General features: G+C 38.2%; 1 protein-coding gene across 5 annotated transcripts in view; it reads left to right on the plus strand.

Moving 5' to 3' along the window:
- SOX5 (SRY-box transcription factor 5) overlaps positions 1–21,853 on the plus strand; it is a 1,147,842-nt gene that overhangs the window by 218,668 nt on the left and 907,321 nt on the right. The gene's annotated exons all lie outside the window — the stretch shown is intronic.

Here is a 21,853-nt window from a genome sequence, read left to right on the forward strand (position 1 = left end):
GAGAGAGGAATGTATTGATTAATATGAGGATCTGCCCCAAAGACCTTGCTTTCACTGTTACCGCCGTAAACGGGGAGCTAATGAACCATAGATGTTAGCATGTCATCAGTGTCTTGCAGTTTTGTCATCCTGGGTAGCCACCATCAAGAAGGACAAAGTGCCCTCTATGAATATGTATTTAGTACTAGATATGGCAATTTATTCCTTTGAAGAGCACTTTATCATTTTGGTTTTGATAAATAAGCAAGCAATAATCAGTAGTTAGGAGTCTCAGGCTAAAATGGATGCCATTATTAATGATTTAACAACTTTTCCTGTGAATTCCATGTGTGTCCCCGGACTGGATCATGATACCCAGCGCTACATATATTCAGCTTTTAGAAAAACTCTTGTGCCATGCCTTTGGTTGTCAGAAGGATGCTAGTTACTAATTTCCAAAGTCTGAATATGTAAAATAAAGTCATTGTACAAAAAACCTAGGAGACTGCATAGGTTAGAACATTTGTTTAAACTAATATAGAATTAGCTTTTTCAGTTCCAGCTCCCTCTTTCCTATCTATATTTGCCTTGCTAATAAGACCTTACTTATTCCTGTTCAGTTACTTTATGTCATAATACTTTTTCATTTTGGATTTTTTTCTTTATGATTTGAGTAGACCTTCCTAGTTACATAGAGAGCTTCTATGATGATAATAAAACATAAAGGCTGTTCAGTAAATAAGGATGATGACAATAGGGAAATTTAACCCAAGCTGGCAAAATAGCACAAAATTCTATTACATTTTGAAATCTGGTCTTTACAGATATTTTTCTCTGCCTGAAACATGTGTGCCAATTCTATTTATATAAGGGAATAGTGACATCCTGTGTGTGCTAGACTAATTGCCTCTGTAATTAACCTATTTCAGAAGGAAGTTACCTAGAAATAAAATATCATTGAGCATTGAAAGAAAATTTTATTTTAAAGCAAACCTCTAACTTTACCAAAATATGTAGACAAAACAAAAAGAATCTGTCTTTCTCCTCTTATTTTTTCAACATCCTCTTTCTTCTCTTTTTTTCTCTTCCTTCTTTTTTTGTCCCTGCAATTCTACTAGTTCTCTCCATTTTTCACTCTCCTACTTTTGTTTTTCATATTATATGATATAAAGATCTAGTGTTATTATGAGTAAATATTTTTAAAATAAAATTGAGGAAAGATGTAAGTATGGTAAAAAGAGATAGTCCTTTTGTTTCAATGCCTTTCAGTTGTCTTTTTTGATATGCATAGAATCATTTTGGTGTTTTAGAGATTGAGGACAAAAATTTTAGCCTTTTTTAAATCCGTTGATCAAATATATGAATTAAATTTAGAGAAGGGTTTTGAAGTATGGCAAAACCAGAATTTCCTTTGACTCTTAAAACCAGAAGAAATTACTGGAAGGCAATATATTATAATAGAAAGAATGCAATTTTGGGGATCAGAATTATTCATATCTCACCCCAGATGTATGGTTAAGGAAGAACAAGAAGAGTAATTTTCCCCAAAGTACTCTTTCCAACATTTTAAAGGGTAATATATTAATATGTTGCCAAGACATTGGAGAAAACAGTGGGAGAAAACAAGACAAGAGACAGGTAGGAGAAATTAGTCCAAAAATCCTATTGCATATGTCCTAACTTACCCATGAAACCCATGCAAGACCCAGTTCTCAGTGCTTCCCCTCCACCTCCAGCCTCATGCATAATTCGCCACCTTATAATCACAATGGCATTTTTGAATCAGACATTTAAGACTTTTTCATGAGATAGCAAATGCCATAATTTGTGTATTTTTTCAAGCCAGGTAACTAAGTTTGAATTTTGCATGTGGTACTAACTCAAAAGAGCTAAGGTATGACCACTACTGAGAAGAATTTTCTTGAGAAATATTTGTGAGTTTTAAGCCAAAATAAGCACAATCACTGCATTATATAACGAGTGTTGAGCAAAGAATATAAATGATTTGGAGTTTCAGAGCAGGGTGGACTTGGACTCCTCAACTTTCAGAGTAATCTTTCAGTGCCTCAATTTCTTTATCTGTGATGTGGGGATAAAATTTCTCTTTTATAAGGTAATTGTGGGGCTTAAGTGAAGAAATATTCATGTGGCACCATGTGTTGTGCTTGTAAATAAATGCTTAATGAATAGTAGCTAATATTTCAGGTAACTTTTGATAAAGCAAAATGATTTGGATACCGAATAGTTTATTATAAACGAATTTAATCTCATCTGGTGAAGCTATTCTGCAAGTGGATTTTCTGAGTGACTTATCTTTACATTTTTATAATCTTTACTATAGTAACCTTTTACTTCTATGGATAATTTATACTAGCAATAACTGGATTACAATTCTTGGAAGATGGTGCAAGGCTATTTTTGAAAGTATTATTTCTTGGGAAAAATATGAAGCAAAGAGGAGAAAGAACCACTGCAGAGAGATTGACTCACCTCTGTGATTAATCCTCTAAAAGAGGGGCCTTGTAAGTAAAAGGAAACCCTCCACTCTACAAAAATTGTCATTTGTCATGGTTGTTTTGGCAATGGTGCTAATTGAATATGGCATCTGTGATCACTGGAGTGTCCAGCAACTTTACGCAAGTCTTCTGTCTTATTGGTGATCTTCAATAAGATAGGGAATTAATATCAATCAGAAATTCAGAAAGTCTTCCTCAGAAGATTCAGGTTCATTCACTACTTATTATCACAGGATGATTCACTTACCCATTTGACAGATATTCATTGGGAACACATTACATGCAGCCTACTGGGTTCTTGAAAATACATTCCTGAACAGACTAGACAAAGCACAAGGCCTCACAGATTTTATGGCCTAACAAACAACATACATAACAACAGCAATGAAAACACAAGGAATTACAGTAAAATATGTAAGTCTTGTAGAGGAAATTTTTTGATCTTTTAGGGAGACTGTGTTGTGAATTTCTCAGTGTGGGTGGTGGGGGTAGGGCTGCTTTCTTCATTCTTTGAATTTCCATCACATTTTATTTCTGGCTCCACTTGGAAATAGTTTCCACCTGTGTTCTACTTACTTACACGTGTGGCATCTCTTCTAGACTGCAAGTATCTTAGGAACTAGACAGGAGATATGGATTGTTCTCAGCATCTTTCAGAGAATATATACTTGAGCACTGTATAGAGTAGGTACTGGATAAATGCAGTTAAAAGAATGAAGCAAAGAAAAAGTCTTAGAGCTTGACTTCTGTTATTCTTTTTGTTTCAAATTCTTAAATATTTCACCTTGAAACTTCTTCATGTTAGTGGTGATGAAAAAGAGGTGAATAACCAATTGAAAGTCATTTTCTCTCCTTTAATGCCTCCCACTTAGCTACTATTCTCTCAAAATTTAATCTACAACAGCCACCTCTGGAAGAAGTTACTTATTAATTTGTAAGGTTTTCAAAGTGTGCCGAACAGAAAAATCTAGTTACCACATGCAAATAATAATGGCAGAAACTTCTATTATTTGTGGTCGGGAATGTATTGGGGATGTCAGAAACCTGATCAACCTTATTTCTATCACTGGACCTGGCAAGAGAATTAGTGTTAAATCAGTGTTAGGTTAATGAGTATCTAGTTTTAAAAAGTTGAAACTCTTGGTTGGTTCTGAGAAAGAAACCTTTAACCAGGTTCAGGATTCATTTGCCCTTGCTTAAGTGAAAGCACTATAAAAAATAAATCTGGACTCTGACAGCTTTTAAAAAGTAGGAAGATAATCAGCCCCTTACAGAGATCCAACCCATAGCTTAAGAAAATTCACTATTAAAAATGATAAGGGAAAAGATTCCGGCAAAAAGACGGAAGCTCTTGCATATTCTTCTGGAAGGAAGGGAGCTTCACTGAGATTGAGAGACCTGCAAGCTGGGGTGTAATTTAGTAAGCTGACAGGAGGAGTGAAGTATCTCCTCAATATCTGTGTTTGGCAGGAGAGATGAATGCATACATCAGGAAACAATGTTTAAGTGTTTTATTTCCTTATTTCAGCCTGTCAAACTGTCAGTATAGTTAATGGCCACCAAGAGAGAAGGAGAGAGAGAGGGAGGAGGAGGAACAGAGAGAAACAAAGGTACTATGGAATCTGAAGAGAAAGAAACCAGGAAAGCATTTGCATGTTGCTGCGGCGTAATGGTCAGTCAGCCAAGAATAGCTCGCCGTATTCGTCTCTCTACTGAAGCCAGGTGCGCCAGTCCCTGCCTACTGTCCCCACGCCCTTTTCATGCGATTCTCCAAGTCCTGTGTAACTGCTTCACTTCACTTTGATTTTTATGACTCCTTTCACCAAAGTCTAGGATGATTATCAATACCTAAGGGATTGTTTTCTGTTATACTGGATGTCATTGTTGAATTTTGCTGTTTTCCAAGTTATTATCATTTGTATTGTTTATAAAATCTGGTATTCATGAATGTTCATTCTTGCCTATAAAATATCCCTTTTTTATACTTTTGAGTGTTTTATAATCCTCAAAGAATAAATTGGACCTGATTTGGACCTCCTATATCTTTATTAAGAAAACAAACACACACTTAAAGTAAAATACCAAAGTTAGACATTTACTCTTAGGAGTAGAACTATTTTAAGCTTCTAGAAGAATCTTAATACAGCCAAGGGATTATTATTTTATAAAAGGGAGATATTTATATTGGATCATTTTTTTGTACTGGGAATAATTTATTTTCCACAGAAACGAAGAAGCTTATCATTCACATGTACCTCAAAATGAATTTAAAATCTTGGAGTTCACTCCAGTGATGAATACTTTTCATAATGAACACTTTTAGTTGCCTTACTAAACTGGAAGCATTTACTTAGGGGAAAAAAGCAATTGGTTTTTTAAATATCGATTTAAAAATCTTATAAAATGGCCTAAGGAAAGCTGGTGTGTGCATGTGTGCTAAGTCGCTTCATTCGTGACCCCATGAACTATCGCCCGTCCGGTTCCTCTGTTCATGGGATTTTCCTGGCAAGAACAATGGAGTGAGTTGCCATGCCCTCCTCCAGGGGATCTTCGTGACTCAGAGATTGAGCTGGTGTCTCTTGTGTCTCCTGCATTGGCAGGTGAGTTCTTTATCACTAGCGCCACCTGAGAAGCCCCAGGGAGAGCTGGTATGGGATATCTGGTGTATTTACGGGGTACTGAATCTGGTCAATCATCAAGTCACTTGGAAGGCATTTAAAAGTACAGACCCCTGGGTCACTCCAGGTTGACTGGAAAAGCTCAAGAGTGGGGGACAAGCATGCGTGTATATAAGATTCTTCCCCTGCTCCCAACGCCCACCTCCCTGGTGATGTGGGCTGTCAGCCAGCCTAGTAGCCACACTGTCCCTGTCAGAGGAAGAAAGCTTCTCTGTTTCTCACTAGACTTCTGGCTGCTTTCTAACATTATCATTCACTCACTGAGTAAATTGCAAGCTTTGAGGGACCATGTTTTTCGACTGATACCGTTTATTAATATATGGTCTTTTCCAGCTTAAAAGTCCTGTAACTTCATTACATGAATGAAGCTTTAAAAATTTTTAAGCTTAAAAACCAAATTAAAATAACAGACATAGAGTTATTAGTTTTTATTTTTAAAGTTAATAAAAGTAAGCAAACAATACTTTTCCTCAATGGTTCAGCAGTAAAGAATCTGCCTGCAATGTAGGAGCTCCAGGAGACACAGGTTCAATACCTGGGTTGGGAAGATCACTGGAAGAAGAAATGGCAACGCACTTCAGGATTCTTGCCTGAAAAACCCCATGGGCAGAGGAGCCTGGTGGGCTACAATCTATGCTGTTGCAAAGAGTCGGACACAACTGAGTGAATAAGCACACATACTCGCAAGCAAACAATAAGACAAAGTCAGAGTTTGATTTATGAGTTTTTGATTAGATCTTTCTTTTCATGATATCAAACATGAAAATGAAAAAAAAAAATCCCCTGTGTCCTTTAGACCTTCAAATGCAAGACTGAACTCTCCTTCATTCACCCAAACTTGATTCTTCATTGATGCTCCTCATCTTAACAAATGACACCATCCACATCTTGTTGTGTTAGGCAGAAACCAAGAGTCACCCTCCTTCTTACTTTGGATATCCTAGGTTAATTTTATGCCTAATTGTTCATCCATCAGCTTCTTTTTATTAATATGTCCACCACCATCCATCCTGGGCCAAGATGCCATCTTTCCTGGTTCTGCCATAACCTGCCAGTTGAGAATCTTCCTTCACAATTCTTGCCACCTTGTGTTCTAGTTGGTACTGGGTACCTGCAAAGAGATTAAAAATGCAAATACAGTTGTAAGTCTTCCCTAGTACAGACCTATCAATGGCTTTCTATTGTGCTTAGGATAAAGACCACAATTTTACACTGGCCTGCAAGGCGCTGTATGATCTATTCTATCCTTCTCTTCCTTACTTTCTGCACTTTCAACAGAACGGCCATCCTTCATTTTCATACCCATGGTGCTCTCCCTTCTCATCTTTGGGTCATTGAGCTTCCTTTTCTATCTGTTTATGAAGCCCTTCACTTCTGACTCATATTTTTCAGATCAGCATAAAATGATGCTTGCTGAGGAGTGTATTTTCTGATGTTCCAGATATGATCATTCTGTTTATATGCTTGTATAGAATAATTCACTTACTTTGGATATCCTAAGTGTGGGTATCCTAAATGTTTTCCCAGAACATCTTTACAGTTTATAATTGATATTAATACAATGGTTTGGCTAATTTTATTTTAATCTGTGAGACTGTAGACTATAAGAGTAAGGACCTTGACTATTTTGTTCACCGCTGATTTCCCAACTTGCTGAACAGTGTGTAGCACGTAGTAGGTTCTTAAGAAATATTTGTTGTGTAAAACAATAAGTAAATCCGCAGGAGAAAAGCGTTCACTTACGCAAAAGCACTTACCCTCTTCCCATATACATGCTTTCCAGTTCTGTAGGTATATGTAGAGCATGATCATTTTTCTTACAATGTTCCTTTCCACAGCAAGGCATGATAATCTATCAGCCTGCCACCATATCTCACTCTCTGTTCCAGCAATATCTCAAGGCCTGGCTTCAACCCTTTTCTCTACTCTCCTGAGATCAAAGAGGATACTAGTGGTAAAAAATCCACATACCAATGCAGGAAGCATAAGAGATTCTGATTCAGTCCCTCAGTCGGGAAGGTACGCTGGAGGAGGGCATGGAAACCCACTCCAGAATTCTTGCCTGGAGAATCCCATGTACAGAGGAGCCTGTCAGACTGCAGTCCATAGGGTCAAGAGTCAGACATGACTAAAGTGACTTAGCATGCATGAGGTCAAAGAGGAGTGTAAAAGCAGTTGCTTTAGGTGTTGCTGCATTCTTGACCTGAGGTCTTAAATTGTGCATAGCATAGTGCAAGAAATATGGGCAGAGAAGAAGCCCCTCCAGTTTCTTTACTGAAAATGAAGACTCCATTTTCTGGGCTCCTCTGTTTATTCAAGTAAAGCTCCACAGAAGGTACATGAATCTCTGATTTGATGTGGTGAATCAGACTGTCAGGTTCCTGTCTTGGCACATATAACCTGTCTACCCAGGTTATTGGAGGACAGCTGTTGGAGAAGATTGAAGACCTGGAGTTCAGTTAAGGCAGGGTATTTATTATTGTCTGCTTTTCAAGGGTAACATGTTCTCTATAAAATGTGATTGGAGAAAGTGGAGTCCCTGCCATGTCCCTCATATGTTCAAGAGTTCTCTGTCACCCACCTCTGGCTGCACCCCTCACCCCTGGGTGAATGAGACATCCACTAAGCCCAGGGGTGAAGGGCGCAGCCAGATGTGGGTGAAGGAGGACTCTCGAACATATGACTAAAATCAGTAAAGTAGAGCCTTGATTTTTTTTTTTTTTTTTAGGGTTTTCCCTCACATCTAGTCAGCACCAAGCCATCAATACTGGGATATTTGTTCTAAAGAGAAAGCTCACAGCAATGTTCCACGTCCTGAACAGGAACTAGTTATTATGGCTCCACCAGATCTCAGTCTGTTTTTCACATTTATTTTTAGAGAATTAAGGGCTGATTTTGCTTCAGTATATGTTTTTCATCATGTAATTAATATATATTAGTTTTTCCAAAGTTTTTGAGAGTGAGGTGGAGAGAACTTATCCTAATTATTGAGAGGAAGTATTAACAACATAAGTAGGCATAGTTAGAATTTACTGTCCCAAGAACACGTGCCAATTCATTGCAGTCCTAGGTGAACACAATCTCAGTGATGCTACTAGGGAAAATCACGAAGGAACAAAGGGTGGGACTTCTTAGCTTTACGATGATTAAACAGTTTCATTCAACAGGCAGCTCTTTTTCCATAAGCCAAACAGCTTTCTCTTTCACAGTAGCTTCAGAATCTTTTTGCAAAGTTGAAAGAGCTGTAATTTTAATGTAACTGTTATATTCAAGACATTAATGACCCAAATCACCGAAAATAACCATGGTAACAGGTGAGAAATCAAAGATAGTTAATTTAATTGCCACAGAAAGAAAATAAGTGCAAATAATCTATAATTCTTCATTCCCAATATGTACATGTTATTTTCTTACTGCATTAATTACCCAGTAGTTAGACAGAAATTATCTACTTGTTGCTCTATAACTCCCCATTGCATTCATGTAATGGTTTTCCCTCTAATAACTAATCATTATAATTTCTTACCTCAGCAGTTTAGGCTGCTTTGAACTGGGTAACATGTTCATTCAGTTGACATTAGCAATTTTTAATAACAATAAAAATGATACTTTAAGTATAGTGGAAAGAAATTAAGCAGCTCTTTCAACCTAGTTACCAAAAGGCCACTCTTATTCAGTGCTTCTCCATAAACTGCTAATGATCTGGGACTACTTCTTAGACAGAAAGACTTCAAGATGTCTCTCAGTCTCTTAACTTTTTTTCTAGGAGTTGCTGGAATATTCCCACACAGAACCCAGCTCAGAAATGTGGACAATTTGTGGAATCCTAGCCAGGGGCATACTTAGGACCACTGCCAGGGATATTAACTCTTAGGTGGTATGTCTTTTATGTGGTAAATCTTTTGCTTGACTTGGGCATACAATGGTAATTAAAACAAGAATAGAGATACAGCTTATAAAGCAGGAAATCATGACTTAATGAGCAAGTTTATAAATTTTTAGATTTCATTTAGTTCATACCCTATAGAAGATATAATAAGTAGTGTTTAAATTTCATGACTCTGTGCAAGGATCTTCTAATTGAACAATGTAGGGGATAATCAGTTGTATAATAAAAAATAATATCTATGGTTCCTTGAATGCCTTCCATGTCCCAGATATGGGCATTTAATATTCACGCAAATATATAGCCCAACTCCATAAGTGAGTTCTTTTATTTCCATTTTTGCATGAGGAAATTAGGGTTAAGTAGTTAACTAAAGGTTGTCTGAGTAAGTGAGTGAAAGAATAGACCCCTCTCCAGATTTGACTGAACTAAATTCTAAGGCTTCTGCAGAAAAAATAATTGAGAACCATTTCAGCTCTGCATTCAAAGCTACTGCTCACTGAACAGAGTATTCAGTTTTAATCGACTCTGCTTTCTATTTTAATGATAGACTATACCAGAAACATTTCAGAAAGAATCTATCACATCTTTTAGATCAACATCTTAATCTTCTTTGGCAATTATATCTCAAAAACTGTCTCAGTAAGAAATTTAAAACATGAATAAATTTTAAAAAGTAGATATATACTAGAAAGGAAGTTTGGAGTCACTTCTCATTCATTAAGAAGACTACTATAAAAAAAAAAAACCAGAAAATAATGTGTCAGCGAAGCTGTAGAGAAATTGGAATGTTTGTGGGAATGTAAAATGGTATATTTGCTATGAAAAATGGAATGGCAGTTTCTCAAAAATTAAACATATGATTTATCATCAGTTCATCTCAGTCTCTTACTCATGTCTGACTCTTTGCAACCCCATGAACTGCAGCATGCCAGGCCTCCCTGTCCATCAACAACTGCCAGAGTCTACCCAAACCCATGTCCACTGAGTCGGTGATGCCATCCAACCATCTCATCCTCTATCGTCCCCTTCTCCTCCTGCCCTCAACCTTTCCCAGCATCAGGGTCTTTTCCAATGAGTCAGCTCTTCTATATATCCAAAAGAAGTGAAAGTGAGATCTCATAGAGATAATTATACACCCGTGTTTATAATAGTATTAAGCACAACAGCCAAGAGATGGGAGCAACTCAAGTATAGATTAATAGATAAACAAGACCTGGCATATGTAATATAATGAATTATTATCAGCTTTGTAAAGGAAGGAAGTTTTCACATATGCCACAATATGGATGATTCTTGAGGCCATTATGTGAAGTGAAATAAATCATTAACCAAAACACAGACACTACAGAATTTCACTTATGTGAGATACTTAGGGTAGTTAAAAACATAGAGACAGAAAGTAGAATGGTAGTTGCCAGGAACTAGGGCGCAGAGGGGAGGGAACTTGTTTAATGGGCATAGAGTTTTAGTTCTGCATAATGCAAAGGATTCTGGAGATGACAGGTACAATATTGTGAACATATCTAACACTGCTGAGCTGCCGTCTGAAAAATGGTTAAAGTGCTGAATTTTGTTAGGTATGTACTTCACTACAATAACCATTAAAAAGAAGAAATTATGGAGGAAATTATGGAAGAAATTATGGAGAAATTATGACAAAGAAGACCTGGGCCCAGGCAAGGACCTTAATTGCTAAGTTGTTCAACAAAGACATGCCTGAGATGTGAACAATGCATTGGAGCCAGTCCTGCCCAAAGCCGTGGAGAGAGCTCTGCAGGCAGAGGGATTTGCACATATAAATCCCTGGGCTGAAGAAGAGCTGTGTTGAATGAAAAGGAAGTCAATATGACGGCAACACTGTAGCAGATGATATACTTGGGGCTGATCATAGAAGAACCAGTGGACATGGAAAGAGTTTGGACTGCTTTATTATTGTTATGCTTTAGCTTCATTTGAAAGGAGATCACAAACTTTATGTATTTATTTGGCTGTACTGGGTCTTAGTTGTGGCACGCAGAATCCTCAATGTTCTTCACTGCAGCATGTGGAATCTTTAGTTGTGCCATGCGAACTCTAAGTTGTGGCATGTGGATTCCCTGACCAGAGATGGAACCCGGGCCCCCTGCATTGGGAGCTCAAAGTCTTAACCACTGGAGCACCAGGGAAGTCCCTATCACAAACTTTAGAGTACTCATTTCGTTTCAAAAATATTAATTGGCATACCTATTAGTGTCATTAGCATCACCAACTCAATAGATATGAGTTTGAGGAAACTCCCAGATATATTGAAGGACAGGGAAGCTTGGCACATAGCGGTCCATGAGGTCACAAAGAGTTGTACATGGCTTAGCAACTGAACAACAACAACAAAATTAATGTCATGAGACAAGGATCTCTTATTGCACAATTAAAAAAAAAATCAGAAGTAGTGTATTAATTTGGTGAGATTTCATCTTTATTTATCAGCTGTATTATTTCTGGAACGACTGCAACCTGAGAGAATTTCCCTTTGTACCTGTCTACCTCGGTAAATACTAGTGAACCCTTACATAAAACAGTGCATACATTTTATACTTGAAACTGCTTCCAAGTGTCTCTGGGAGTTTTCTGCGGCTAGATCAGTTCATCAGTCCCCACCACGGGGATTTGAGAAACTCCAGGGGCCCTAGTTTAAGCAATTATTTTTGCTAACTTTGCTGAAAATTGTCTAGCACTGCGATTAGCAGTGTCAATTCATGACAAATAGTTTAATACTGTAGTCACATCCTAGAAGTGTTAACATACAGAATTTAAAAGTTTATCAAAATGGTATCTGTCATCATTTAAATACATTTTCTTAAGGGAAGCAGAAGTTGCTAAAATTAAAACACGTTCTATTGTTAAATACCCCTTATACATTAATTTTCTTTGATGGAAAAAGCCGTTAGTTAAAGTGTTCATAATCCTAAAAATATGTTTATCTACTTTAATAGAATGATGCATTTATACTATATTCTACATCATATATATCTTTTCTCTTTCAAATGAGTCCTACTTTGAATTATTATTCTCTATTCTTCAGAGTTCAGAATGGCAAAGCAGCACCAAAAGATCTCATCGGACCTTTCTCACCCAGTTCTCATCTGATTTTGTCTCAGATTATCAATAGTGTGGAAAATTCTGGGAAAATTAAGCCAGTTTCACTGATGATGTTCATTCCTCCACATTTCAGTAGAGAGACCTGAACCTGTGAGACTGGGAGTCCTGAACCTGGGAGGCTGGACCTATGACTTTGTAGAAAAGCAGAAATAGATGCATAAGGGGATGAGATGTACACTGGAACTTCAAGTTGATGAAGTGTAACTGTATCTAGACCAAACACTGAGACAGGGCTATATGAGTCATTTGTGGAGCTAAATAAGAAGAGTACCTTTTTGCTCTGCCTTGTTTACACTAAATGTGTAATACTGGAACAGAAGGAATAGGTAGGCTTAAAGAGCAGCAGAACAAGTGTGCAGCTAATGTGAGTAAATTCCATATCAAGCTGGTAGAACCTGAGGGTTATACATCCTCCTTCACGGCAGTTTTATTCATGTCTTTATTCATTCATATTTATTATTTTATTATTCATATGCAATTTAACAATAAGTATTTCAAGAGAGATAATGAGGATGAAAATATTTAATATTTTAAAATACTTTGAGGTCACAGAATAAGTGGTTAAGTCCAATAATTGTTATCAGTAATTCTTTTAGAATTATCAACTTTTATTTTGCACTTTTTCATTTGGAGTGCCAATATTATAGTTTTATTATTGAAACTACTTCTGGTAATAATTCATATAATCAATAACAGGTAAAGGGTTGTAAAGCCCATAATCCTGTTCTCAATGAGATTTTTAATAGTTTGGAAGATCCAATTGAAATATGAAACAGTAGAACAGGGAAGTACTCTTTGGCTGGCTGTGCAGAGGGAAAGTAGCTGAGAAAAGGGGTTTAGTGGCTGGAGTCCTTGGAGGGGGTTCAGGCACTTAGAAACTGAGCTGGGCCTTGGGGTCTGTGTGATCAGATATAAGTGCTGAGGATTTGGTCCTCTGAAGTGTTGGAAAGAAAGTGAAAGCTCTGTGAACTTTTAGTATTTATAACTTGTCTGTGAATGTTGCATTCTTTCCTACAATATAACTGTGTTCATGCTAAAATAAAATACTGTTTGTATTCTATTCAGATTATTTCACTTTGTTTTCCTAGTCTGATGGCCCATCTCACTCATAGTATTCTCTTACTCCATCCCAGCTCCACACACCCTCAGGAGTCTGACACTCCAGTTGGAGAAGCATGGCTATATAGAATCACAGTGCATTTAAACAGAAGAGCCTTTACTGGGCCATTAGCATGTTATCAGACTGAGTAAATAGGAGTATCTTGAGTCATTAAAAGACTCTCTTACCATATGGTATGTGTACACATTCTTTTGTACAAGTTTGACGGGCTTTCTAAGCAGCCTAGGTTTCCTCTTTATACAGTAAAACTGGGGCCCAGATGGTTTCATTTGCTGATAAGAGTACCTTTCAATACTATGCTGTATGATTGGGTACAAAATCAACATCCTCCCAAGTTTGGCTTGTTAAAGTACAAGCCTTTGTTTTGTGTTTCCGCCTGAAGCCTTTTTGACCTTTGTCAAAAATATTTCTGTTATTCTGAGCACATTGGTGTGCTCTAAAAAAAGACCACCCAAGCACATCCTTTTCAGTAGGCCAATTCCACTTAAGATGAGCAGCACAGAAGCCTGATGAGAACTATAGAGTTATTTGAATGTTTGAAAAATGGTACATCTCTTTCATCAGCTCACAGAGGCAGGTCTCTCTGACTTTGTGTCATCATGTTAACCTGTATGACACAGTGGTTGTGTGTGCATGCATGCTCAGTCACTTCAGTTGTGTCTGACTCTATGTGACCTTATGCACCATAGCCAGCCAGGCTTCTCTGTCCATGGGATTCTCCAGGCAAGACTAGGGAATGGGTTGCCATGCCCTTCTCCAGGGGATCTTCCCGACCCAGGGATTGAACCTACATCTCTTATGTCTCCTGCATTTGTGGTGGGCAGGTTTTTTACGACTAGCGCCGCCATCTGCTCTCATCTCCAGTTTGGAAACTCGGCCCATGCTATTCCGAGGAAGCAGTAAGCCTCGGTGATGCTGTATCTGCTCCCTTATATTGTTTCTGTTTATTTCAAACACCAAATTGCAAGCTGTCCAAGGAGCAATGAGGGTGGAAGGGATAAGGAACATAAAGGGATTTTAAAGGTGCCACTGAGTCCTGCTTGATGATCATGACAACTTATTCTCAAGCATCTAAATTGTTTAGTCCTCCAAAATTATAAAATATACTAAAACTGATTTGCCGATAATAGCCAAGGTATTAATAACAATGTATATAACATACAGTTGTCTTCCTGCCCACAATAGTGCTTCCCCTGTGCCCACCAATATTTCCTTTTCTCCATGATCTATTTCTCTCTTTGAGGGATCCTTAACCCTCAAAACAGCCCCTCGAACTGTTTACCTGTGACCAAGAGCAGGTTGTTTTTTGGCAGGAATATTCATTCAGCTATTTCTTTAGGCAATATTTATTAAGTATCTGCTATATGCTTATATTATCCTTAGTGTTGGGGATATAACTGTGAATAAGATAGAATCCACCAAACGTGATGCTCAGAGAAGATTAAAGGCATAGCCAAAGACATATTATAATACCCTAGTTCAGTTCTAGCTCAAAAGATATATATATCTTTTGTGTCCTCATTTTGTCTTCCCTTAATGGACTGCAGCTCAGATAGAAAAGGGCATGAGTTGGAAGAAAGGAGAGCCAAGGAGCAGGCTGATTTATCCTGCATCTTTTTTCCTTATGTTGCCATGACCTTGATTCAAAGATTGTAAGGGATGGGGAATAAATTGTAGAGGGAAGAACCAGTAGAGATTTGATGCAGGCAGACCTGTCCCAGGGAGTAGGAAACAAAGACAGTGAGTAGGAAGCCAAGCCCAATCCAGGGGACTTTATAAGCCACTGGTCTGACACATTTCACCTGACACTTTAGATCCATAATGTGTTTACCTTTTTCTTCTCTACATTTTCTTTTTGAAATGAAAGGAGATGACTATTGAACTTGCTTTCTAGAACAATTGTGTTACTAGTTGTAAACGGTGGCATTCAAACCACAAGCATAAATGATATTAAGCAGGTATGAGGGAAACACACGGGGTGAGATGAGTTTGATGTGGATAGAGGGAAGTGTAGGTATGGGGAAGTAATGAATCTAGAAAATTTGATATTGCTTAGATAAGAAACTTTGTAATATACCATTCAGTGCTCTATTTTGAATGCAATGGGGATCCTTTAAATAAATACAAAATATTTGAATGATAGAATCATAGTTTAGATAGATCAATCTGTTTGCATTGAGGGGGGCTGGATGAAAGGATAGAAAGGCCAGTTAGGAGGCTCTTGAAGTGGCCCAAACAAGAAGGAAGTTTCTAAATTAAGACAGTGGCAGGAGAAATAGATAATAGGGAAAATATATAAGAGATATTACAGATCTATAATCAATGAGACTTACTGACCAATTGGCTACAAAGGAAAGGGGGAAGTCCTAGGATTATGTCAAAGTATCTGATATTGGTAATGAGGAACATTAATATTTTAATAGCAAATAAAGAAACAAGTTTGACTGGATGATATAACTGGTTCAGTTGAAGACAGTAAATTTGTGATGCATGCAAGACATTCGTTTGAAGATATACAGTTTAAAAAAAAAGGAGATATTTAGGTCTGGTTTTCAGTAGAAGTCTAGGTTGGAGGGGTAGTTTTTTTAGAAATTGGTGATTAAAGAATTTGGTTGATATCACTAAGGGTGACTGTACAGAGTGAGAAAAGAAGAGAATCAAAACTAGAGACCCAGGAAATAGTGCCTTTAAGTTATGTTAAGATGATAAGATGAATAGGATCTGAAGGCCTTAGGTATAACATGGTGACTACAGTTAATAATTTTCTATTGTATAATTAAAGTTTGCTAAAAGAATAGAACCTCAATGTTCTCACCAAAAATAAATAAATAGGTGAGGTGATGCATGTGTTAATTAACTTGATGAGGGGAATCCTTTTGCAGTGTGTACCTATATCAAATCATCATGTTGTAAACTCCAAATATCTTACAGTTTTATTTTTAAATTATACCTCCATAAAGCTGAAAAAATAAATAAAAATAGTCAGTAGAAGAAAAAAACAGACTCAAGCAAAGTATATGGGCTGATATGAGAACTTAATCACAGTGTTTGAGGTTTAGAATTTGAGAGCTCCAACAAGTTCTGGGCACAATGAATTAAAAACAAACCTTAGATGTATAGCCAATATTTTATAATAATTATTAATATTGTTTAGTTGCTCAGTCATGCCCAACTCTTTGTGACCCCGTGGACTGTAGCCCTCCAGGCTCCTTTGTCCATGGAATTCACCAGGCAAGAATACTGGAATGGGTTGCCATTTCCTCCTCCAGGGGATCTTCCTCACCCAGAGACTGAACCTGAGTCTCCTGCAAAGGCAGGCAGACTCCACCGCTGAGCCACCTGTGAAGCCCTATATTATTCGTAAATGGAATATAATGTTGAAAAATTATGAATCACTGTGTTATATACCTGAAACTTATCTAACACTGTATATCAGCTATGCCTCAATAAGGAAATTTTTTTTTTTAAGTTGAAAACAACCCTTTGAACAGTATGGTGTAGTAGCTTAGGACCTGGTTTTAAAATAATTGGGGTAGTCTATGTGTCAGCTGGGCACCAGTCAGGAAAACAGAGTCCATGTCAGATAGTTCTATAGAGGAAACTTAAGAAAGTGAATTAATATAGTTAAAATTGGAGATTTTCAGTAATAGGAAGCAGCTGCCAACTTTCGAGATGGAGGAACCAAGGGAGAAGACAGTATTACCAGAACTCAGGAGCCAAGGTTGTCCAGTGGCAGCTCCCCTCAGAGAGAGGGTCTTGTGGGAACTAGATCCCCCAAGGAAATGCAGCTATTGTTAGAGATACTTCCTGAAGCAAAGAGAAGGTTTCTCTCTCCTCGCATCTTACTTTATTCCTCCAGTTCCTCTCACTGGACAAATCTGGTTTATTAATAAATTAACCAGCAATGGAGCCTGAAGAAATATTATATGTGAGATTAACCTCCTGTGGTATAGAGCAGGGAGGGGGTCTGAGAACAGACAATTGACACACATATCTCTGAGTAGATTTTTGTTTTAATTGTGATTATAAAAGTAGAGAGCCAATAAGATTCGATGTTTGATTTTTTTTAAATTATTAATCAGGTGCTTTTGTTTCCACTTTACCTTATCAAACTAAAATTCGATTACAAGTGGATTCCTAATCATCTTTTAAAATTATCCCACAACATAAGGACTTTTATATCATGACATTTCTATAAGGCTGTACCTTTTTCCTAGGTTAGTAGGGACTAACCAGGAAAAAAAAAAAAAGCAAAACTGATATTTGATTTCCTAAATGGCTATTAGGTCAGGACCACCGGGCACATGAAATTTGTACAATGGATCAGTGTTCTCACTGAGTCTTCTCCCCGGATTCAACTGCCTCGGTGGGGATGCACACTTCGTAAAAATGAACTAATAAAAAATCTTTCCGACAATTAGGCTTCCCTTGCTGGGCTTAAAATAAGGGAGTGCGCGGCTCTGTATTAAAAGGTGTGCTCTTGATATACTCTTTTTTTGAGGTTCTCAATCAAAGGGCTCTGCTTTTTAGTAAGACCTTTAAACAGCATCAGCCTTTCCCTCAAAAGAGAAAGGCTAAAAAGAGTGCCAGACTCAATTGAACTTAACAGAAAATCCATTGGTGACCAATGAAGCAGAAAGGATGTGCTCAAATCGCTGGGCTGAACGCTCTGTTGTATAGATCAGACAAGCCCATTTAGTGTCTACTGGTTCACACAGAGTCAGACACTTGTTCACCAGCTTTACCTCCCAGATATTTTAATGGTAGTGTTTACCAGGTTTAGTGGGAAACCAATGAACAAAAAAATGTGTAGGTAGATTAACTGGGTCAAGCTAGTTTCTTGCTTGGGTTTTAATTCCCTGTGTAGTGAATACAGTGCCAAAGCTTTGCTATAGTATTATCATAGGGAGTCGTGTTTATTTGGTTCAGTCTAAATATTTAGTCTAAGATGATGTTCGGGGGGTGGCCAGGTGGCGCTGGTGGTAAAAGAACCTGCCTGCCAGTGCAGGAGATGTAAGAGACACAGGTTCGATCCCTGGGTCAGGAAGATGCCCTGGGGAAGGACATAGCAACCCAATCCAGTATTCTTGCCTGGAGAATCCTGTGGATAGAGGAGCCTGGCAGGGTACAGTCCATGGGGTCACAACAATTGGACACGACTGAAGTGATTTAGCATGCATGCAAGAAATACCCATTCTGTAAATACATTACTTTTCAAAGCAGTTTATTAGACAATATTTATTACCATGAAATAGTGTGAATTAACTGATATGATGATTTTAAAACAAACAGAAAACCCCCGTGTATGCTGTCTTAGCCTGGGTTCCTCAGAAAAAGACTCTGAGAGGGAGATGTTCAGACATTTTATGGAGGAGGCTCTCGAAATATCTATAAGAGATGAGGCAACCAAGATTAGTCAGAGGCTGGTATGATCTGCGAGCTAATCCCTTCAAAGTTTTCCCTTTGAGGCAAGGGGGCTGAGCCCCTGTACCACCGGCCCCACTCCCTCACATCCAGACATTGGGTATTGTCTGGCTGTTAGTAAAGAATCTGCCTGCAATGTAGGAGACCTGAACTTGATCCCTGAGTCAGGAAGATCCCCTGGAGAAGGAAATGGGTGCCTACTCCAGTATCTTGCCTGGAGAATCCCATGGATAGAGGAGCCCGGTGGGCTTCAGCCCATGGGGTTGCAAGAGTCAGACATAACTTAGCAACTAAACCATCATCACCACAGTGCTGGAGAGGACATTACCCGGTTAAGGCAGTTCCTTCAGCCAGGGAAAATTCTGTTTTCCAGAAGTGACTCAACTGTGAGCCTTCTGCAGCCAGCTTGTCTCACAGCTGGGCAAATGACTACCTGGATCCACAGCATCCCCTAAATCTGGTTATTACCTTGTTCCAAATGTCCACTTGCCATGTTGTTGTTGTTCAGTTGCTTAGTCGTGTCCAACTCTGTAGCCCTATGGACTGCAGCATGCCAGGCTTCCATGTCCTTCACTGTCTACCTGAGTCTGCTCAAACTCATATCCATTGAGTCAATGATGCCTTCCAAACCTCTAATCTTCTGTCATCCTCTTCTCCTCCTGCCCTCAGTCTTTCCCAGCATCAGGGTGTTCTCCAGTGAGTCGGCTCTTTGCATTAGGTGGCCAGAGAGTGTTGGGGTTTCAGCTTCAGCATCAGTCCTTCCAGTGAATATTCAGGGTTGATTTTCTTTAGGATTGACTGGTTGAATCTCCTTGCTATCTAAGGGACTCTAAGAGTCTTCTCCAGCAGCACAGTCTGAAAGCATCAATTCTTTGGTGCTCAGCCTTCTCCATGTCGAACTTTCACATCCATATTAGACTACTGAAAAAATACCCACCTCTGAAATTCCATTGTGAGTTACCAGCATTGGGAGGCTATACTGATAGTTACCACATAATGATGTCCTTCTGTACAGTTGTTTCTGCGTTCCATTTTCCTCATTTTATCCAATGATAAATGCAAATCTGACGCTATCATTCCTCTAAAGAACCCCTCAATGGCCCCTGTTGCACTCTCAGGAAACACCCAACTCCCTAGCAAAGCTTGCAGTGGCTTGCCCTGACTAATAACCACCATGCCCTTCTCACCTCAGGGCCTTTGCACATGTTGTACCTTCTGCCTTAAAGGCTCCATGGCTCCATCTGCTTAGATGGCTTTCCGCTGTTCCTCAACATACTCATGCCCCATTGGCTCCTGCTTCAATACCCGTCCAAGCCCAAACGGCTTGCCATGAATCCTTCTTGATTCTCCAGAGTGGGTGGAATTCTTGTCACCTACCCTCCATACTTTCCACTGCGCTTCTTCCTGTCCTGTCCTTTTCTCAGTCACTGTGTGCTCTGTTACTGTGTGTGACAGACAGACACAGAGAGAAGCAGGGACAGGGGAAGACCCAGGCTGGTTATCTGTATAGTGTCTGTTTCTGCCAGTAGACTGTAAGTTCCAGAGGAACAGGGAAACTGACTGCTTTGCTCAGCACCACATCTGACCCCAAGCATACTGCCTGGCACACAGTACCTGATCATCCAGAGTTTGTGGGGTAAATAAGAATGAATAATCAACCCCAAATTAAAATCCAGACATGACTCTGGTCAACCTGAAAAGTACAGGGTGATATTCAAGTGCCAGAGAATGAAACATCAGCTTTTATTTCCTGATTATAGGTCCAAAAGAGTTATTTCATTTTTCTACATTTCACTGTATTTCTGGTCTTAACTTAATTCTTTTTAGAATATATACATATGTGTACACATATACATATATATGCATGTATCTGCATGTATTCTATATGTACAGAAGAGGGAATACATTTTATGTGAAGAATGGATCATGCACTCATTTGGTCTGGTCTTCTTTTATAGGTATCTTGACCTTTTAGCTTTTTAACACATCATATTGATAAAGAATCTGCCTGCAGCGTAGAAGATGCAGAAGATTTTCATTCAGTCCCTGGGTCGGGACGATCCCCTGGAGGAGGAAATGGCAACCCACTCCAGGATCCTTGCCTGAAAAATCCCATGAACAGAGAAGCCTGGCAGGCTACAGTACTTGGGATCTCAAAAGAGTCAGACCTGACTTAGCAAGTAAACAACAAAGAATTTCAAATAACTTGTATATATAAAGTGTAGGCAATAGTCAAAATATCTAAGTAAATCATCAATAAAGTAAAATATTTATAATAGCCATAAAATCAGTTTTAGAAATGTGAATACTTATAAATTCCAGCCTTGATATTAAATAATGCTGAGAATGAGTCAGTGATACAGGATTTTACAGAATTTATATTCAACGAGGTAAAGCTTCCATTATTTATATTTGCATTTCAGAAACCAGGGAAAGGAAACATCTCTGACATCCTTTAAATAAGTGATTTTTATGTTCTACTCCTTTAATTTTTACATTTAAAAATAACATGAAGTACATCTAGTTGAAATAACTCACCTTTTTATGCAAAACATTTTTGTTTTGTTACCTTCTAAATACACGTGATTCCAGAAAGTTCTTGCATCGTTTCTTAATCCCAAATAATTCTACATGCAGTTTATATTGTGTGACCTGTTTAGTTTGTTTGATAAAGAGCAGGTTTAATAAAGTTTCAGTGCCTTAAAGGATTTACCCATTAGTAAAAATTTTCTTTCCTGCTCCAGTGGCAATGTCATTTTCTAGAACTCGAGTAGTACATGTCTCTCAAGACAAAAGGAGGCTGTGTGAGAGGCCCCATCTTTTAAGTCAGATTCAGAGAGACAGAAAGCCAGTAAACTGGATAACGGTGTTAATACATCTGAGACTTGTGAACTGGAAATAGTGTCTGATTAAAGAACTTACAAGAAGTGAGGTGTCCTTCATATAGCAGCAGCATATCCTCAGATTCTGAAAGCTATGTCAGAAAAGAAACTTTGTTAATATTCTTTCTAGAGATGTAACTGTCTTCGATTTTTCCAAAACACTAAGTGGGTGAATATTGGTTAAGCTTTGCAGTTATGATGATCTGATTGTCATTTAAATCATTAAC

Source organism: Ovis aries, chromosome 3 (assembly GCF_016772045.2).
Source record: "Ovis aries strain OAR_USU_Benz2616 breed Rambouillet chromosome 3, ARS-UI_Ramb_v3.0, whole genome shotgun sequence".
Classification (NCBI taxonomy): Eukaryota; Metazoa; Chordata; class Mammalia; order Artiodactyla; family Bovidae; genus Ovis; species Ovis aries.